Consider the following 21,792-nt stretch of genomic DNA (forward strand, 5'->3'; position numbering starts at 1 on the left):
TAACATACTTAATGGTAAAAAATGGAACATTTCCACTTCAAGATTGAGAAATGTGGTGAATATGTTTACTTTTGCTACCTCTATTCAACACTGAGCTGGAAATACTAGTGTGAGGTAAGGAAAAGAAATAAAAGACCATTCAGATTAAAACAAAAGAAGTAAAATTGTCATTATACACAGATGACATTATGTTTATGTAGAAACCCCCAAAGGAATCTTAAAAGAAAACCTACTAGAACAGTGAACTTAGCACAGAATACAAAGTTAATACACAAAAATTAATTGTATTTCTATGTATTAGCAACAGAAAACTAGGAAATCAAATTTAAAACACAGCATTCAAGGACAGGAAATACTTAACAAAACATATGCAAATCCTTCTACTATAAACTACAAAATATTGATGAGAAAAGAGGGAAGACCAGAATAAATGAAGAGATACATAATGTTTGTGCATGTTCGTGCATTATAAGACAAATTGTTAAGAAACCAATTCATCAAAACGTCTGTATAGGTTCTATGTAATTCTCTTCAAAAGCCAATTAGTATTTTTTATATAAATCAGAGCCTGGCTTTAGAATTTATAGGAAATACAAATATTCTAGAATTGACAAAACAATCTTGAAGAAGAACAAAGTTGTTAGACCTTCACTTCCTGATTTCAAGACTTAAAATTATAGGAGTCAGGACAGTATGGTATTAAAATAAGGATAGACAAGGTGATCAATGAAACAGAACAGAAAGTCTAGAAATATAAAGATGTATCAACAGTCAGTTTTTGTTTTTTGTTTTTTTCCCTAGGAGAAACAGCTTTATTTGGACTGAGAGTTGGAGAGTGAGAGCAGGACCTGAGATAGCATACTGAGCTAAGGGGTAGATATCAGTTTCCAAAATGGCAGTCAGAGCTCATCAGCCAAATGGACTCCACTTCCCAGCAGCCCTGCAGTGAGTGCAATCAATAAAAGGCCTGCTGGGACATGTTTATTTGCCACTAAATCACCCAAGCATGCCACAATTACAAGAAAGGTACAGGTCGTTTTTTTCTTTCCATAATTAAATTTCCACAGCATCTCCCCAATCATGAGTATTACAAAAGAAAGTAAAAAAATCACATTTTACAGATCTTAGACTTGTCTTCAGCATTTAGCTCAAATCTCACCATCTTCAAAATATAGCTCTGAAAAATTCACCAGCTAAAAGTTTTATCTAAGCAGTGGGAAGACGGCCTTTGCTAGCCCATGGCAATTCTTCTCCCATTTTCCCTAGCCAGTTAGGGTTGGACAGCAGAGAAAGGCTTAGATTGCAGGGATGGCGGGGGGAGGGACACAAGGGCTAATTTCCCCCAGTACAAGATGGCATCTGAAACTTGATGGGAGAGCAGAACTGGAGAGACTTGAGGGAAGGGTTCAGGCCCTGTATTCAGTCAGAGTCACTGCTGGAAGAGGAAGAGCAGGAGGAGGAAAGCTTGCCATGTTTGTGGTGTTTCTGCTTCTTTTTATGAGCTTTTTAAATTTTCTTTTGCATCTTCTTCTCAATCACCATTCCTGCTCCTACCTTGCCAGGAGTCAATGGATTCACAGGACACATACCAGGGGCAGGTGGTGGGTATTGAGGGGGGTAGGGACCTGAGGGTTGGCATCCTGATACCCTTGTTGTGGCACAGGATGACAGGGCCCACCAGGGGGAAAGGCTGGATTCCCCTGGGGTGCTCCTGGGGGAGTGGGAAAGGGGTCTGGAGGAAAGGTAGGGGTGGCAGGTGGTAGATGGGCAGGATTGCAACCTCCAGGGTACCCGACATTACGGGAGTGTGGATATGGCCCTGGCTGCCTGGCATTGGGGTTCCATATGTTCAGGTATTTCCTCCAGCCCAGGAATGGAAAAAGAAGGAAACTGAGGAATCCAGGTGTCCCGTCACCTTTACACCACTGCTTCAACAGTCAGTTTTGAACAAAGGTAACAATATAATTCAATGGGGGAGAGAAAAGTTCCTGACCAAGTGGATATCCATATGGAAAAAACAAAAACAAACGCCAAAACTTTGATTCCCCTTGCACTTCACTCACATACATATTTTATTCAAGAAGGATCATAGACATAAATATAAAGCTAAAACTATATCTCTTATAGACAAAATACATGAGAAATTTTTCAAGAACTTTGGGTAGGCAAAGATTTCTCAGGTAAGACATAGAAGGCAAAAACCATACAAGAAAATATTTATAAATTATATTTCATCAACTTAAAAATTTTGTTATCAAAAGAAACAGTTAACATAAATGAAAAGGTAAGCCAAAAAATGGGAGAAAATATTATAGTATATATGTATCTAATAAAAGACATATCTAGTATATATAAAGAATATGGAAGGGTATAATATAAGAATATATATAACATATAAATAATATAGAAAGAACTCCTATAACTCAATACCAAAAAGACAAACAACCCAATTAAAAAATGAGCAGAGCTTTAAACAACAAGACAAATATGCAAGTAGCCAATAAGCACAAGAAAAAGTGCTCAATTTTATTAGTTCTCAGGGAAATTCTAATTAAAACTGCCATGAGATACCATTTCCCACCTTTAGAATGGCTAAGATTAAGTGTTTTTAGGGATGTAATGTACAGCATATTGACTATAATTAATAATGCTCTATTGCAGGGCTTCCCTGGTGGTGCAGTGGTTAAGAATCTGCCTGCTAATGCAGGGGACATGGGTTCGAGCCCTGGTCCGGGAAGATCCTACATGCCACGGAGCAACTAAGCCCTGTGCCCACATGCCACGGAGCAACTAAGCCTGCACTCTACAGCCCGTGACCCACAACTACTGAGCCCGCGTGCCACAACTACTGAAATCCGTGCACCTAGGGCCCGTGCTCCACAACAAGAGAAGCCACCACCGTAAGAAGCCCGCACACCACAACCAAGAGTAGCCCCTGCTCGCCACAACTAGAGAAACCCCGTGCGCAGCAACAAAGACCCAATTCAGGCAAAAATAAAAATAAATAAAATAAAATAAATTAAAAAAAATACTCTATTGTATATTTGAATATTGCTAAGAATAGAACTTAAAAGTTCTCATCACAAGAAAAAAATATGTTAACTATGTTTGGTGATGGATGTTAACTAGACTTATTGTGATGCTCATTTCACAACATATACAGATATCAAATCATTATATTATATACCTGAAACCAATATAATGTTATACGTCAATTATATCTCAATTTTTAAAAAAGTGTTTGTAAGGGTATGGAACAATTAGAACCCTCAGAGATTGATAACTGGGAGTACAAAATGGTGCAACCGCTTTAGAAAAGAGTTGTCTAGTTTCTTGAAAAGCTAAAAAAAATCCTAGCAATTCTACTTCTAGAAATAAATAAAAATTTGAAAAAGACTTGTATAGAATGCTCATAAGCACCTCTTTTGTAATAAATAAAAACTGAAAGCATCCCAAATATTCATCAGCTGGGAAATGGACAAATTGTGACATAGTCACAGAGTGGAACACAACTGAGCAATAAAGATAACTGAACTGCTGATACATGCAACAAAATGGGTAAATCACATGAACATGATTTTGAATGAAAATAAAACAGACTCAAAAGAGTATATACTCTGTAATTGTATGTAGATACTGTTCAAGGACAAGGAAGACCCTTCTGTGGTGAAAGAAACCATGGTAGGCTCAGTGCTAGGATTAGGAAGACCTGACTGGAAACCAGCAGGAGGGAACTCTTATCTTGATTGAGGCACTCAATACTTGGGTATATATGTATTCATCAAAATTCATTACACATAAGATATGTGGTATTACTGTCATTTAAATTACATATCAATAAAAAATTGAAACCTAAGAAAAAGTTTTCTCAAATACTGACAACTTCCTAAATCAGTACATATTCAATGTATATCTTTAGACACATTGTCATTTGAATTTTTGCCTGTCTATTTTGAATACCATTCTTCTTTATACCAACGTCAGTTCCCCAAGGTTTAGTACCTCCCAATTCCAACCTTTCTCCATTTCTAACTGGTCATCTGTTGAGGTCTCAGACTATTTCAACAATAATTCTGCCCAAGTAATAGAAATAAGGACTCATTAGCTATAACTAAGTGTATAGAAACTTAGTTGCAAGTGTGATGAGTTCCCCATTACACTGGATATTCAATAAGGTCAGATAGTCATTTTATTCAGTAGATGTTTTGTAATACCTGTTATATGCCTGTTACTGTCCTAGGCATTTAGTTGTATAGCTTCAATAAATCAGGAGTTAATAACTTGCAGCTGTACTTTTAAAATTTAGTCTTTTTCTTTTTCTTGCATTTCTTAGCTGCAATGATGACTGTACTTACATATACAATGGGAATAAAACCATAGGGCAGGGTTTTCATCCTAGTCATTTTTATGATCAGCAGTTCCTTCAAAGTGACCAATTTACTGGTAATTTACATCATTTTGGGGAACAAGACAAATGAATCAATCTCATTATATTCTTTGTCACATACTGGCATGATCTATGATTGTGAAAAATTTTTGTATAAAATACTTCACTGAAACCAGAAAAAAAATCACTATCTGCAATGTAAACTCTTCACATTAGGTCATGTGTTATTCATTTGATAAAATGAATCAGTATATTTTCATTCATAAATGAAATATAGCTAAAATAAACATAAAGTTGTCAAAATCTACAATAAAATATGTAGGGTCTCCCTCTATTTTGTTAATTCAGAACTATTTTATATTTCTTTGGATGTATACATACTATATTTATCTAATCTATTCTTGTCTTGAAATCAAAGATATAAAATATAGGCTTTTATTATTGCTACAACTATTAAATTAATCTACGAATAAGTTCTGTGATAAAATTCATTACGTAACATTCAAATAATCAGAGCTGTCAAAATTATCAACTTAAGCAAAACCTTTGTTTGCCAACTTATTACCTAAATTAGATGAGATTAATATAAAATTTTAGTTATATTTTTCAACAGCTCTCAACACATGCATTTTCTTTCACCGAATTTTGTTTTTATAATGTTAATATGCTCTATATCAAATGCCTTCTTATAAGACTTAAAGCAAATACTAGCTAAAGAATTCTGTGTTTGCCAAATTCTGAATAGGAAATTAGATTAGAGTTATTTAGAAGTATTTAATTTTATAAACTTCAAAGTAATTTATAGTCAATGGAAATAGTGTCAACTTTTTATCTATTGTGAAATGATCTAATTTCATAACAGGTTTGCTAGTACATTGTGATTCAACACAGTTTAAGAGAAAATTTGTAAATATATTTTTATAAATTCCCAGCTAATTATTAAAGATATAATGTCATAAAAACTATTTATAAATGTAAATTCATGTTTTATTCTGTTTGCCTAAATTATTCTCATGGGAAAAAATGTCTTCCATACCTTAAACAAAATATTTAAGCTTCCATTTTAAGATCTGCTTGTCAGTGGTGAAATTAAGCATGATTATTTTAGTTCCATTAAAAAGGCATTTTGACAAAAATGCTGAACGGATCCATGGGATAACAGGCTGAGCTCTAACAGCATCTGCTACAGAGCTTATCTAAACCCTCATGATTAAAACTGGGGCAACAGTTCCAAAATCGATAGAGCAAGCAGGATCAGAGAGTGAGACATGAGATGCTCTGTGGCTTCATCCGGGCTGCTCTGGATGTCTGTGGGAGGCAAGCTAATCTGTACACTTCCCTGGGGCACTGTGACCTGGAGCTGAGAGAAACCCTTTGCCTTCAGCTGTGGAGTTGTGATAAGCAGTGTGGCTGACAGGGTCTTGGTGCTCCAGCCGGGTGTCAGACCTGAGCCTCTGAGGTGGGAGAGCCAAGTTCAGGACATTGGTCCACCAGGGACCTCCTGGCCCCAAATAATATCAATTGGCGAGAGCTCTACCAGAGATCTCTGTCTCAACGTTAAGACGCAGCTCCACTCAATGACCAGCAAGTGCCAGTATGGACACCCGATGGCAAACAAAGAGCAAGACAGGAACATAACCCCACCCATCAGCAGAGAGGCTGCCTAAAATCATAAAAAGTTCAAAGACACCTGAAAAAAACCCCACCGGACATGGTCCTGCCCACCAGAAAGACAAGATGCATCCTCATCCACCAGAACACAGGCACCAGTCCCCTCCACCAGGAAGCCTACACAAACCACTGAACCAACCTTACTCACTGGGGGCAGACACCAAAAACAACGGGAACTACGAACCTGCAGCCTGTGAAAAGGAGACCCCAAACACAGTAAGTTAAGCAAAAGGAGAAGACAGAGAAATACACAGCAGATGAAGGAGCAAGGTAAAAACTCGCCAGACCAAACAAATGAAGAGGAAATAGGCAGTCAACCTGAAAAAGAATTCAGAGTAATGACAGTAAAGATGATCCAAAATCTTGAACCAGAATGGAGAAAACACAAGAAACGTTTAACAAGGAACTAGAACTAAACAGCAAACAAACAGTGATGAACAACACAATAAATGAAATTAAAAATTATCTAGAAAGAATCAGTAGCAGAATAACTGAGGCATAAGAACACATAAGTGACCTGGAAGATAAAATAGTGGAAATAACTGCCACAGAGCAGAATAAAGAAAAATAATTGAAGACAGTCCCAGAGACCTCAGGGATAACATTAAATGCACCAAAATTTGAATTATAGGGGTCCTAGAAGAAGAAGAGAAAAAGAAAGGGACTGAGAAAATATTTGAAGAGATTATAGTTGAAAATCTCCTTAATATGGAAAAGGAGATAGTCAAACAAGTCCAGGAAGCACAGAGAGTCCCATACAGGATAAATCCAAGGAGAAACACACCAAGACACATGTTAAAAAAACTATCAAAATTAAATACAAAGAAAAACTATTAAAAGCATCAAGGGAAAAGCAACAAATAACACACAAGGGAATCCCCATAACGTTAACAGCTGATCTTGCAGTAGAAACTCAGCAAGCCAGAAGGGAGTGGCAGGACATATTTAAGGTGATGAAAGGGAAAAACCTACAACCAAGATTACTCTACCCAGCAAGGATCTCATTCAGATTTGATGGAGAAATCAAAAGCTTTACAGACAAGCAAAAGCTAAGAGAATTCAGCACCACCAAAGAAGCTTTACAACAAATGCTAAAGGAACTTCTCTAGGCAGGGAACACCAGAGAAGGAAAAGACCTACAAAAACAAATCCAAAACAATTAAGAAAATGGTAACAGGAACATACATATCAATAATTACCTTAAATGTAAATGGATTAAATGCTCCAACCTAAAGACATAGACTGGCTGAATGGGTACAAAAACAAGACCCATCTATATGCTGTCTACGAGAGCCACTTTAGACCTAGGGACACATAAAGACTGAAAGTGAGGGCATGGAAAAAGATATTCCATGCAAATGGAAACCAAAAGAAAGCTGGAGTAGCAATTCTCATACCAGACAAAATAGACTTTAAAATAAAGGCTATTACAAGAGACAAAGAAGGACACTACATAATGATCAAGGGAACAATCCAAGAAGATATAACAATTGTAAATATTTATGCACCCAACATAGGAGCACAACAATACATAAGGCAAATGCTAACAGCCATAAAACAGGAAATCATCAGTAACACAACAATGGTAGGGGACTTTAACACCCCACTTTCACCAATGGACAGATCATCCATAAATAAGGAAACACAAGCTTTAAATGATACATTAAACAAGATGGACGTAATTGATATTTATAGGACATTCTATACAAAAAAACAGAATACACTTTCTTCTCAGGTGCTCATGGAATATTCTCCAGGATAGATCATATCTTGGTTCACAAATCAAGCCTTGGTAAATTTTAAAAAATTGAAATAATATCAAGTATCTTTTCCAACCACAGCACTCTGAGACCAGATATCAATTACAGAAAAAAAAAACTGTAAAAATTACAAACACATGGAGGCTAAACAATACACTATGAAATAACCAAGAGAACACTGAAGAAATCAAAGAGGAAATCAAAAAATACCTAGAAACAAATGACAATGAAAATATGATGACCGAAAACCTATGGGATGCACCAAAAGCAGTTCTAAGAGGGAAGTTTATAGCAATACAGTCCTACCTCAAGAAACAAGAAAAATCTCAAATAAACAACCTAACCATACACCTAAAGCAATTAGAGAAAAAAGAACAAAAAAACCCCAAGGTTAGTAGAAAGAGAGAAATCATAAAGATCAGATCAGAAATAAATGAAAAAGAAATGAAGGAAATGATAGCAAAGATCAATAAAACTAAAAGCTGATTCTTTGAGAAGATAAAAAAATTGATAAACCATTAACCAGACTCATCAAGAAAAAAGGGAAAAGACTCAAATCAATAGAATTAGAAATGAAAAAGGAGAAGTAACAACTGACACTTCAGAAATACAAAGGGTCATGAGAGATTACTACAAGCAACTATATGCCAAAAAAAGGGACATCCTGGAAGAAATGGACAAATTCTTAGAAAAGCACAACCTTCCGAGACTGAACCAGGAAGAAATAGAAAATATAAACAGACCAATCACAAGCACTGAAATTGAAACTGTGATTAAAAATCTTCCAACAAACAAAAGCACAGGTCCAGATGGCTTCACAGGCGAATTCTATCAAACATTTAGAGAAAAGCTAACACCTATCACTCTCAAACTCTTCCAAAACATAGCAGAGGGAGGAACACTCCCAAATTCAATCTACAAGGCCACCATCACCCTGATACCAAAACCAGACAAAGATGTCACAAAGAAAGAAAATTACAGGCCAATATCACTGATGAACATAGATGCAAAAATCCTCAACAAAATACTAGCAAACAGAATCCAACAGCCACTAAATGGATCATACACCATGATCAAGTGGGGTTTATCCCAGGAATGCAAGGATTCTTCAATATACACAAATCAATCAATGTGATTAACCATATTAACAAATTGAAGGAGAAAAACCATATGATCATCTCAATAGATGCAGAAAAAGCTTTCAACAAAATTCAACATCCATTTATGATAAAAACCCTCCAGAAAGTGGACATAGAGGGAACTTACCTCAACATAATAAAGGCCATATATGACAAACTCACAGCCAACATCGTTCTTGAATGGTGAAAAACAGAAACCATTTCTACTAAGTTCAGGAACAAGACAAGGTTGCCTGCTCTCACCACTCTTATTCAACATAGCTTTGCAATTTTTAGCCACAGCAATCAGAGAAGAAAAAGAAGAGGAATCCAAATTGGAAAAGAAGAAGTAAAACTGTCACTGTTTGCAGATGACATGATACTATACATACAGAATCCTAAAGATGCTACCAGAAAACTACTAGAGCTAATCAATGAATTTGGTAAAGTAGCAGCATACAAAATAAATGCACAGAAATCTCTTGCATTCCTATACATTAATGATGAAAAATTTGAAAGAGAAATTAAGGAAACACTCCCATTTACCACTGTAACAAAAACAATAAAATATCTAGGAATAAACCTACCTAACGAGACAAAAGACCTGTATGCACAAAAATTTTAAGACACTGATGAAAGAAATTAAAGATGATACAAACAGATGGAGAAATATACCATGCTCTTGGACTGGAAGAATCAACATTGTGATAATGACTCTACTACCCAAAGCAATCTACAGATTCAATGCAATCCCTATCAAACTACCAATGGCATTCTTCACGAACTACAACAAAAAATTTCACAATTTTTATGGAAATACAAAAGACCCCGAATAGCCAAAGCAATCTTGAGAAAGAAAAGCAGAGCTGGAGGAGTCAGGCTCCCGGACTTCAGACTATATGACAAAGCTACAGTAATCAAGACACTATGGTACTGGCACAGAAACAGAAACATAGATCAATGGAACTGGATAGAAAGCCCAGAGATAAACCCACACACATATAGTCACCTTATATTTGATAAAGGAGGCAAGAATATACACTGGAGAAAAGACAGCCTCTTGAATAAGTGGTGCTCAGAAAACTGGACAGCTACATGGAAAAGAATGAAATTAGAACACTCCCTAACACCATACACAAAAATAAACTCAAAATGGATTAAAGACCTAAATGGAAGGCCAGACACTATCAAACTCTTAGAGGAAAACATAGGCAGAACACTATGACATAAATAACAGCAAGATCCTTTTTGACCCACCTCCTAGAGAAATGGAAATAAAAATAAAAATAAACAAATGGGACCTAATGAAACTTAAAAGCTTTTGCACAGCAAAGGAAACCATAAACAAGATGAAAAGATAACCCTTAGTATGGGAGAAAATATTTGCAAATGAAGCAACTGACAAAGGATTAATCTCCAAAGTATACAAGCAGCTCAATATCAAAAAAACCAACAATCCTATCCAAAAATGGGCCGAAGACCTAAATAGATATTTCTCCAAAGAAGATATACAGATTGCCAACAAACACATGAAAGGATGCTCAACATCACTGGCCATTAGAGAAATGGAAATGAAAACAATCATGAGATATCACCTCACACAAGTCAGAATGGCCATCATCAAACAATCTACAAACAACAAATGCTGGAGAGGGTGTGGAGAAAGGGAACCCTCTTGCACTGTTGGTGGGAATGTAAATTGATACAGTCACTATGGAGAATAGTATGGAGGTTCCTTAAAAAACTAAAAATAGAACTACCATATGACCCAGCAATCCCACTACTGGGCATAACCCTCAGAAAACCATAATTCAAAAAGAGTCATGTACCACAACTTTCATTGCAGCTCTATTTACGATAGCCAGGACATGGAAGCAACCTAAGTGTCCATCGACAGATGAATGGATAAAGAAGATGTGGCACATATATACAATGGAATATTACTCAGCCATAAAAAGAATGAAATTGAGTTATTCGTAGTGAGGTGGATGGACCTAGAGAGTGTCATACAGAGTGAAGTAAGTCAGAAAGAGAAAAACAAATACCGTACGCTAACACATATATATGGAATCTTAAAAAAAAAGTTTCTGAAGAACCTAGGGACAGGACAGGAATAAAGATGCAGATGTAGAGAATGGACTTGAGGACATGGGGAGGGGGAAGGGGAAGCTGGGACGAAGTGAGAGAGTGACATGAACATGTATACAGTACCAAATGTAAAATAGATAGCTAGTGGGAAGTAGCTGCATAGCACAGGGAGATCAGCTCTGTGCATTGTGACCAGCTAGAGGGGTGTGACAGGGAGAGCTGGAGGGAGACACTAGAGGGAGGGGATATGGGGATATATGTATATGTAGAGCTGACTCACTCTGTTATGCAGCAGAAACTAACACAGCATTGTAAAGCAATTACATTCCAATAAAGATGTTAAAAAAAAAAAAAAAACTCATGGTGGACTTGCCTGACGGCACAGTGATTAAGAATCCGTCTGCGTATGCAGGGGACACGGGTTCCAGCCTGGTTGGGAAGATCCCACATGCCGCAGAGCAACTAAGTCTGTGTGCCAGAACTACTGAGCCTGTGCTCTAGAGCCCATGAGCCACAAGTACTGAAGCCCCTGAGCCTAGAGCCCGTGCTCCGCACAAGAGAAGCCACCGCAATGAGAAGCCCGTGCACCGCAACGAAGAGTAGCCCGCCGCTCGCCACAACTAGAGAAAGTCCGTGCAGCAATGAAGACCCAATGCAGCCATAAATAAATAAATAATTTTTTTTAAAAAAAGGTGTTTTAATTTACTTCCTGCCATTAAATGCTACTTCGTTATATAAGGTCTTGATCCTAAGGACATAAAATGTAGCCAAGCATTTATCTGTTCAGCTAGGTCAATTTTATCAAGCAAAATTACCCTCTGAAGTTTCTATCTAAACTGTGTAATGTGTCAAAGCTACAATTATGATAAATGTGCCAAAAAAGCATACAAAATTACTGGCTGAAATGATTTACAATCTGGGTAAAAGTTAAACTGAAAATAGACTTTATTGATTTTAATTTTAATAAAGAGCATTTTTTTTGTTGCATCCAAGATACTATTACAAAAGTGAATTAAAAATAAAGACATTCCATACAACCATTAAGCCACATCTCATTAAAATTCAGTCTTCTTTTTTATAAAAGAATACTAACTCAATATTTTTTGTATGTGGAGAGATGACATAAATTAGACGTAAACAGTATTTCTTTTCGTTACACTTTTCAAAGTTCCAACTATTAATAATGAGACTGCCAAGTGTCAGAATGTTCTCTTAAACTGGAAAGCCTGGCATCAAGCATTCTGTCTCTGGGAAACGAAGTAAGAAAATACTTGACTTATACATGCCAAGTTTTCTTTTTTGTCTTCCTAATTGAGTGAGGTATATTACAATCATGTTGTGGCATGATTCTTTCTATCTGGGCTTTGCCTTACATTATCATTTGGAAACTACAATTAGCAGAGCATTTCTCTTCAGCACAGTACAGAGAGCCTTTCTCAGAAACGATTTTAATGTGGTTTAATAATCAGGCTATACTCAGATATGTAAATTATGAAATGATTTACTTCTAAAATTATTTGATTCATGATTGTGTTTTTCTAATTTTATGCAGAAACATTAAGGTAATCTTGACATATGACCAATCATGTAGAAAGATATGCCAATGGATATGAACCAGTGATTACAACAAATGGACAAATCAGTTAGTACAAAGTGAACAGAGCATATTTTGAGGTACAGTCCTCTTGAGTGATGAAAAACTTTTTAATTTAAATATTAAAAATAAAATATGTAAATAATCCAAAGTCTAATGTAAAGTGTAAGGCATATATATATTTTTGTTAAAAACTGGGTAAGGGTAACAGTGAATTGATTTGCATACAATTTTTCTGACATGAAAAATATTTACCAGGTGACTCACTTTTGTTGAAATGATTTGGAATCATTACCAATAAACTTAATTAATTTGGCCTACTTCTCTATATTTTATGATGACTCCCTCAAGAGATATCTTTCTCTTCACACATTGGAAAGTGGGTTTCTTACTTAGCCTCTTCATTCAAGTATGAATATATCTTTACAAAACAATATACAAAGGCATTGAATAAAAATGTACATACACTTTGCAAGAAAATTATTGTCTTACAGAGATTACAGAGAATACTGGGATTTGGTTTTGTTTTTCAGCTCCAACTCTAAGTCCATGTTCTCTTCCCTGGATTTCAAATTCCTGAAGTGTTCCTCACTGCAGGTAATGTGAAGATACTCTGGCTGTAACATCTGTCCTACACTGCTTGCCATTGCCTGTCTGATTGATGGGCAGATGGCCTCTTATTCCCCCCATGAATACTCCCTTAGAAGATGACTTTCCCCTTCCCTATAGTGTCTTTTTTACTGAATGTACTCCTTTCCTCCTTCCCTTCCTCTTTTCCTACCTTCTGTATGTTTTTCTTTCCTTCTCTCATTCTTTTATCCTTTCTTTGATTTTGTACTTACTGAATGCCAGCTATGTGCTAAGTGGTAGATAAAGGAATGTGATCATGAAAAAGAGATTGTGGGGAGCCCAACAAGTAAGCACAAAATTCCCATATTGTGATAAAAGCAGGCAGAGTGTGCTCTGAGAGCAGCTCAGAGGAGTGGTACATAAACAAGTCTTTGTGAGTCAGAAAAGACATCACCAAAGTGTTTTATACCCTGAAACCAGAAGATGAGCAGGAGTTATCCCATCAACTGCTACAACATATTTCTTGTCCAAGTGTCTTTCATTAATCAGCCCGGTCAAGACGATTTCTCTAATGCTGTCTTAAATACTGAGCTAGAAATCTCATTTCAATTAGGGACTGGGGAAACTAGAATTCCATTCCAAAAAACCACCTAAGTCTCCAGTACCTCTTCTGTTTACAAAATTGTGAGTTTTGGGCTTCCCTGGTGGCGCAGTGGTTGAGAGTTCGCCTGCCGATGCAGGGGACGTGGGTTCGTGCCCCGGTCCGGGAGGATCCCACATGCCGCGGAGCGGCTGGGCCCTGAGCCATGGCCGCTGGGCCTGCGCCTGCGCGTCCGGAGCCTGTGCTCCACAACGGGAGAGGCCACAACAGTGAGAGGCCCGCGTACGCAGAAAAAAAAAAAAAAAATTAAAATTGTGAGTTTTGTCTCTTTCTTCACAATATTTGATGTTCTAATCTTCTCTTAATGTCCTCTCAGTTCACCCTTGAGTTTCTTTATCAGTATCATGATCAACAGTATCATCTCTAATATTATTACTGTACTGGATTTACATCTCCAAATTTTGAAGGCTTTATTTAAATATATATTTCCCTAGGAAACTGTCTGGACATTAATTGACTGATAGATCAAATGCACATTTTTCTTTTCCTACCTGATGGTAATTTCTTATCTGGCAGGTACATTATATTGTTCAAGAGGGGAGGGAGAAGAAAATAAAGTTACAGAAAACATAACAGAGTTTGAAACACTTAGCTTATTTAGATGAAACCAATGATGAGACTTATTCAGCAGACTTTTTAATGTCAACTACATTCATCTCTTATTTGTTCAGCTCTCAAAATACTATCAGTATTTTAACTCAGCCATTTAGTGAGGACTACAATCATACTTTAATCCTCTTAAGGCCTGATTTTAAACTGTTTCTACCTTTTTATCTGTGTTATTAAGTTCGAGAGAATTTCAGAAACAAATTATACAGCTAAACATGTTTAAATTAACATATTTTAGAGTCTTGTATCTTGTGTTTATTGCTGAACTTGCAGAAACAATTTTTCAATGATGAATTAACTATATGATCACTAAAAATTGGGGGGGCAGCTTGTAGTTTATGTAAATAGAACACAAATAGAAATTTCAACTCAGTGTGAATACTTTAAATACAAGCACTATTTTTCAGAGGCCAGGAAACATGAGGAGACAAGGAATGCTGGCTGACTGAAGAATTCGTTGTACAATACCTTTTGGATGGCCTTCAATAGCTTTTTTGGAAGAGTAGAAGAAGTCAAACTGAGGTCTTTATTAGTTTTTATCAGTAAGTCTTTGTTAGCAATTGGCATAGCATTTCAAGTGATTCTACTAGAAATGGTATCAGTAGAGACTGAATAAATACCAGCTCCATACTAGCAGAATTCTATTATAATAATGACACACTCTTTTTCTTCCAAAAGTATTTCCTGACTCAAATATATTTAATATAAATAGTTGAAGTGATTGCTTTGGAGAAGTTAGGAAAACATATTTAAAATAAGATCTTAATTGAAGAAAGCAAAATTTACATAAGACAGATATTAATATTTTATGACAATTAGGTTATTCAATTCATATTGTATATTCAGATACAATAACTAGAGTACAATAAAATTCCCTCTAGTTTTCATTTTAATTCCAATTAAAAGACTGCAGAGGCTTCCCTGGTGGCACAGTGGTTGAGAGTCCGCCTGCCGATGCAGGAGACACGGGTTCGTGCCCCGGTCCAGGAAAATCCCACATACCGCGGAGAGGCTGGGCCTGTGAGCCATGGCCGCTGAGCCTGTGCGTCCGGAGCCTGTGTTCCGCAACGGGAGAGGCCACAACAGTTAGAGGCCCGCGTACCGCAAAAAAAAAAAAAGACTGCAAAACTTTTCAATAATCTGATTATTTTATTTGAGATAATTACTAGTCGACATAATTGAGCTCTGACCTGGATTATTCAATCAAAATTATTCAGTATTTCTACATAATCTAAAACCTACATATCTAGTCCTTTAATATGACTGCTGTTTAATATAATTATCATCTAGATCAAAGATATATAACACAATTACATGAACTCATATGAAATTTCTCTGAGAATAAAGACATTCACATTTAATGTACTGATATATGTAATGTCTTAAGGAGCACCTAAAATGGGGTGCCACTTTGTGTGAGACAGTCGTCATATCTGGATTTCCTATGAAAATGGATGTCACACTGAGTTATTTGGAATACATGCATATATCCCCTGTATTAATACAATCACTTTGCTTTACTGGATTTAAGTACCACAAACTGTTCAAAAATCAGTATATCATTCCATTTTTCATCTAATTCAAAAATGTTTGTGGTGGTAAATCATGAACTTAAGCTGCACTGTCTTTTACATTAAGATAAAAGCATAAACTGTCCTGAAAATACAATATCCAGGAGAACATTTATGACATCAGAAGCAAATATCTAAAACCCTAAAACACTTTGATTACCATCTCTCATGATAAATACATAGGAAATCACTTCCCGATGTTTTTGTGCAATACTCATGTATAAACAAAACATAAATGAATCTTTCCAAAATAAAACTGTTAACACTTATTATGAACGGATTTTTCACTGGGGAAGGAAATGAGATAATTAGAGGGATATTTGGAGGGAAGTTATGGGGAAGACAAATAAAAGTTTTATTCATCACTCAGAAGAATTCCTTGGTGTGAGAACTCAGCAAGTAGAAAGGATTTGGCAAGACTAGTAAACTGAAAATGTAATGACTTTAATTTAGACTGGTTTCTGTCATGAATTTCCCACCTTCAAGAGCAAAGGGACTGAAACAACACGATAACTTAACCCCCTTCTGAAACCATGTTGATAAGCTTCTTCCAAAGTACACTTCAGTGAAAGACCAGTCTAGGACACTGAGCAACTGATGTAACTGCCACAAGTTCAGCTGCACATAGCATTAGAGAAATACAAAAGAGAGTTTGCCTTTTTGTGAGGCTACCACAAAAGAAAGTGAAACAAGTTTATCTGAAAGTGAATAGATAATATTCTTCAAATATTTGAATGGTGGTAATCTTAGTGAATTTATTTCAAAAGCATAAATTAACTTTGGATTTCAGTAACTATAGAAAGCATTTTAAACATCCATAACCTTGATTATTAATATCCTCATTTAAAAAAAATATTTGCATTGATTATATGTGTGAATGTGTATTTTCAAAAGGATTGGCTCACTGCCAGTTGAGTAAAGATGCAGGGGAAAGAAAATGTGTAAGGCATCAAAACAGACAGTTTCCTATAAGAACATAAACACAGAGGTTAATATAGTTCAATTAAATCTTTCCATAATGAAAAGGAAAATGAAGTACATTATTATCAATTTGACTTCACTACATATGCCCTCTGTATTTCTTGGGAGGTTATTGAAGCAAATAAATGAAATAACTTAAAAAGACTTTGTGGTACTTTAAGTTACTAAAAGATAATCCCTATTGTTCAATAGATGTAGATAAACTTTAAGATTAATATCTTTGATTAATATAGCCAATATCTATAACAATCACCTTTCCTTGTTATCTACATAGCATACAAGAACCCTCATTAAGGAAGACATTCATTTTTGTACATATAACCAAGGATATAATTGAGATTATTGATTTTATTTGGATGTTTCTTAGATAATATGTTGCACTGGATTTTATATCTAAGTTAATATTTTATTTTAACAGTTAATGAAATCCATATTTTATTTCGCTTTGTTTTATTCTGTTTTGCAAGAAGGTGATTAGTAATTTTGGTGATTATATATGATTCAAAGAAATTTTTAATCAAGTTCCCTTTGTAGTTATAATTCCCACTGACCTAATGATTTCCTTTCTTTCCCTGAGGGAAAAGGATGTAAGAAATTGTGAAGGAGGGTCAACCAAGATGATGACATAGAGGTTCCTGAACTCCCCTCATCCTACGAACACATCAACTGTACAGCTACACAAGGAGCAATTGCTTCTGAAAGAAATTCTGAAACTAGCTGAGTGACTCCTACACATTGAGCAAATGAGAAAATACATTGGATGGCATAGGAAACGCTGAGACACATGCTCACCATAAACGCCATAGCTCCACACAGTGCCATACAATCAGGAAGGAACTCCCGACTCTCAGCTTTTCCCTGAGGAGTGAGGGGCTTGCAGCCCACATTTAGTACCCCAACATTTAAGACTCCTACCCATGGTACAGGTTCTCAAAACATCTAGCTCTGAAAGCCATGAGAGCTATAAGACTATAGCAAATAATGCTGCAATTGTTAAAAGGTACAAAAGCACTTGCTACAACTATCCCCTCAGGGCTCAACACAGAGAGAACAGCCAAAAATACACATGTCCCAGTCTTTCCCTGAAAGAGGTCCAGCCACATACTTTAAAATCTGCTGCCTGAGAGTCAGGCTTCTAGTTTAGCACATATTTAGGGGCTGGCTATGATCCTTCATAGAGACTGGGTAAACCAGTGGACATCTTACCTGCTGTCTCCCATTAGCCTGCTCCCAGTTACCAGTATATCCCTAAAAGGAGTTCATACACATGTTTGCATTCCAGTATATGAACTGCTGCCTGAGGGACAGATCCCAAGATCACATGGCTCTGATAGCCAGTGGTGCTTGCTTTCATGAGTCCCACATGACTGTAGCAAACAAAGAAGCAGTTCTTAATGGCTACAGGAGCATTCGTTTCACCCTTCCCCCCCAGCTATATACACAGGCCCAGTACAGAGGGAACATGCAGAAACCCTCATCTCCCAGTTTCTCCTTGGAAGGTGCCAGATGCTGCTTGAGGGTCCAGCTTCCAAGCAGCCTATATCTAGGTGCTGAATGTGATCCTCCGCTTTGGGACACTGATAGGTCTTGGCACAAATTCATATACCATGATCAAGTGGGTTTATTCTAAAGATGCAAGGATGGTTCAATGTCCACAAATAAATAAATAAATGTGATACATCACGTTAACAAAATGAAGAAATATCTCAATTGATTCAAAAAAAGAATTTGACAAAACTATGATAAAAATTCTGGACAGTATGGGTATAGAGTGAATGTACCTCAACATAATAAAGCCTGTATTTGAAAAGCCCTCAGCTAACATCATACTCAATGGTGAAAAGCTGACAGGTTTTCCTCTAAGATCAGAAATAAGACAAGGATGCCCACTCTCACCCCTTTTATTTAACATAGTACTGAAAGTCATAGCCAGAGCAATTAATAAGAAAAAGAAATAAAACACATCCAAATCAGCAAAGAAGAAAGAATATTTTTTCCTATTTGCAGATATCATATTTATATGTAGAAAACCCTAAATACTCCACCAAAAATTTGTTGCAACTAAAAAACAAATTTAGTAAAGTTACAAAAGACCCCAAATAGCCAAACAATGTTGAGAAAGAAGACCAGAGCTAGAGGAATCATGCTCCCTGACCTTAGATTTTACTACAAAGCTACAATAATCAAAACAGTATGGTACTAGCACAAAAACAGACGTATAGATCAATGGCACAGAATAGAGAGCCCAGAGATAAACCCACACATTTATGGTCAATTAATCTATGAAAAAGGATGCAAGGGGCTTCCCTGGTGGCACAGTGGTTGAGAGTCCGCCTGCTGATGCAGGGGACACGGGTTCATGCCCTGGTCCAGGAAGATCCCACATGCTGCGGAGCGGCTGGGCCCATGAGCCATGGCCGCTGAGACTGCATGTCCGGAGCCTGTGCTCCACAACAGGAGAGGCCACAACAGTGAGAGGCCCGTGTACCACAAAAAAAAAAAAGAAAGAAAAGGAGGCAAGAATATACAGTGGAGAAAAGACAGTCTCTTCAATAAGTGGTGCTGGGAAAACAGTACAGCTACATGTAAAAGAATGAAATTAGAACATTCCCTAACACCGTATATAAAAATAAACTCAAAATGGATTAAAGACCTAAATGTAAGAGTGGAAAACCATAAAACTCCTAGAGGGAAACATAAGCAGAACACTTCTGACATAAATTATAGCAGTTTTTTTTCTGTCTTGTAAAAAAAAGGAAATAAAAGTAAAAATAAATATGTAGAACCTAAATTAAACTTAAAAGCTTTTGCACAGCAAAGAAAACCATAGACAAAACAAAAAGACAACCTACTAAATGGAAGAAAATATTTGCAAATGGTATGACTGGTAAGGGATTAATATCCAACATATGTAAACAGCTCATACAAGTCAACATCCAAAAAAAAAACCTGTTTAAAAAGTAGCCAGAAGAACTGAATAGACATTTTTCCAAAGGAGATATACAGATGGTCAACAGGAGCATGACAAGATGCTCAGCATCCCTACATCACTGAAATGCAAGTCAAAAATCACAGTGAGATATCACCTCACACCTGTCAGAATGACTATCATCAAAAAGGACACAAATAACAAATGCTGGAGAGGATGTAGAGAAAAAAAGGAACCCTCATACACTATTGGTGGGAATGTAAATTGGTGCAGCCACTGTGGAAAACAGTATGGAGGTTTCTCAAAAAACTAAAAATAGAACTACCATATGACCCAGCAAATTCATGCCTGGGTATATATCTGAAGAAAAACAAAAACACCGATTTGGAAAGATAAAATCACCCCAATGTTCTTTGCAGCATTATTACAACAGCCAAGATATGGAAGCAAACTAAGTGTCCATCAACAGGTGAATGGATAAAGAATATGTGGTATACATGCAATGGAGTACTACTCAGCCAAAAAAAGAATGAAATTTTACCATGTACAACAATATGGATGGACTTAGAGGGTATCATGTTAAGTGAAATAAATCAGACAGAGAAAGACAAACACTGTATGATATCACTTATGTGGAATCTAAAAAATACAACAAACTAGTGAATATAACAATAAAGAAACAATCTCACAGATACAGAGAACAAACTAGTGGTTACAAGTGGAGAGAGGGAAGGGGAAAGGGGCTATATAAGGGTATGGAACTAAGAGGTACAAACTATTATGTACAAAATAAACTACAAGAATATATTGTACAACATAGAGAATATAGCTAATAGTTTATAATAATTATAAATGGAGTATAACCTTTAAAAATTGTGAATCACTATATTGTACACCTGTAACTTATGTAATATTGTACATCAACTGTACTTCAATAAAAAAAAATTCTGTAAAGTTGCAGGATACAAAAATCAATATTCAAAAACCAGTTGTATTTCTATACACTAATAGCAAACTATCAGAAAGATAAATTAAGAAAACAATCCCATTTATAATAGTATCAAAAAGAATAAAATATTTAGGAATAAATTTAACGAAGGAAGTGAAAGATTTATTCACTAGAAACTGTAAGACGTTGATAAAGGAAATTGAAAGAGAGGCAAATAAATGAAAAGATATTCCATGCACATGGACTGGAAGAATTAATATTGCTGAAATGTCCATACTACCCAAAGCAATCTACAGATTCAGCATAATCCCTACAAAATTTGAATGGAATTTTTCACAAAATAGAACAAAAAAATCCTAAAATTTGTGTGGGACCACAAAAGACCTTGAATAGCCAAAACAATCTTGGGAAAAAAGAAGAAAGCTGGAGGCATCAAATTTCCTGTTTATAAACTATATTACAAAGCTATAGTAATCAAAATAATATGGAATTGACATAAAGACAGATCAATCAATATAGATCAATGAAACAAAATAGAGAGTCCATATATAAACCCATATATAAATGGTCAATTAATTTTTGACAAAGATGCCAAGAATACACAATGGGGAAAGGATAGTCTAATAAATGGTGCTGGGAAAACTGGACAGCCACATGCAAATGAATGAAATTGGACCCCTATCTTAAACCACACACAAAAAATCAACTCAAAATGTATTTAAAAATTGAACATAGGATCTGAAACCATAAAACTCCTAGAAGAAAACACAGGGTTCAGCTCCTTGACATTGGTCTTGACAATGATTTTTTGAATATGATACCTTGCAAAGGCAACAAAAGCTAAAATAAGCAAGTGGGACTTCCTAACTAAAAAGCTTCTGTACAACAAAAGAAACTGTCAACA

General features: G+C 36.1%; 1 protein-coding gene and 1 pseudogene across 1 annotated transcript in view; both read right to left on the reverse strand.

The window, feature by feature from the left end:
- The window catches only part of NTS (neurotensin), a 400,777-nt gene that overhangs the window by 160,143 nt on the left and 218,842 nt on the right, over positions 1 to 21,792 (reverse strand). The gene's annotated exons all lie outside the window — the stretch shown is intronic.
- Positions 1,420 to 17,814, reverse strand: LOC132529927 (proline-rich protein 13-like; annotated as a pseudogene).

Source organism: Lagenorhynchus albirostris, chromosome 11, assembly GCF_949774975.1.
Source record: "Lagenorhynchus albirostris chromosome 11, mLagAlb1.1, whole genome shotgun sequence".
Classification (NCBI taxonomy): domain Eukaryota; kingdom Metazoa; phylum Chordata; class Mammalia; order Artiodactyla; family Delphinidae; genus Lagenorhynchus; species Lagenorhynchus albirostris.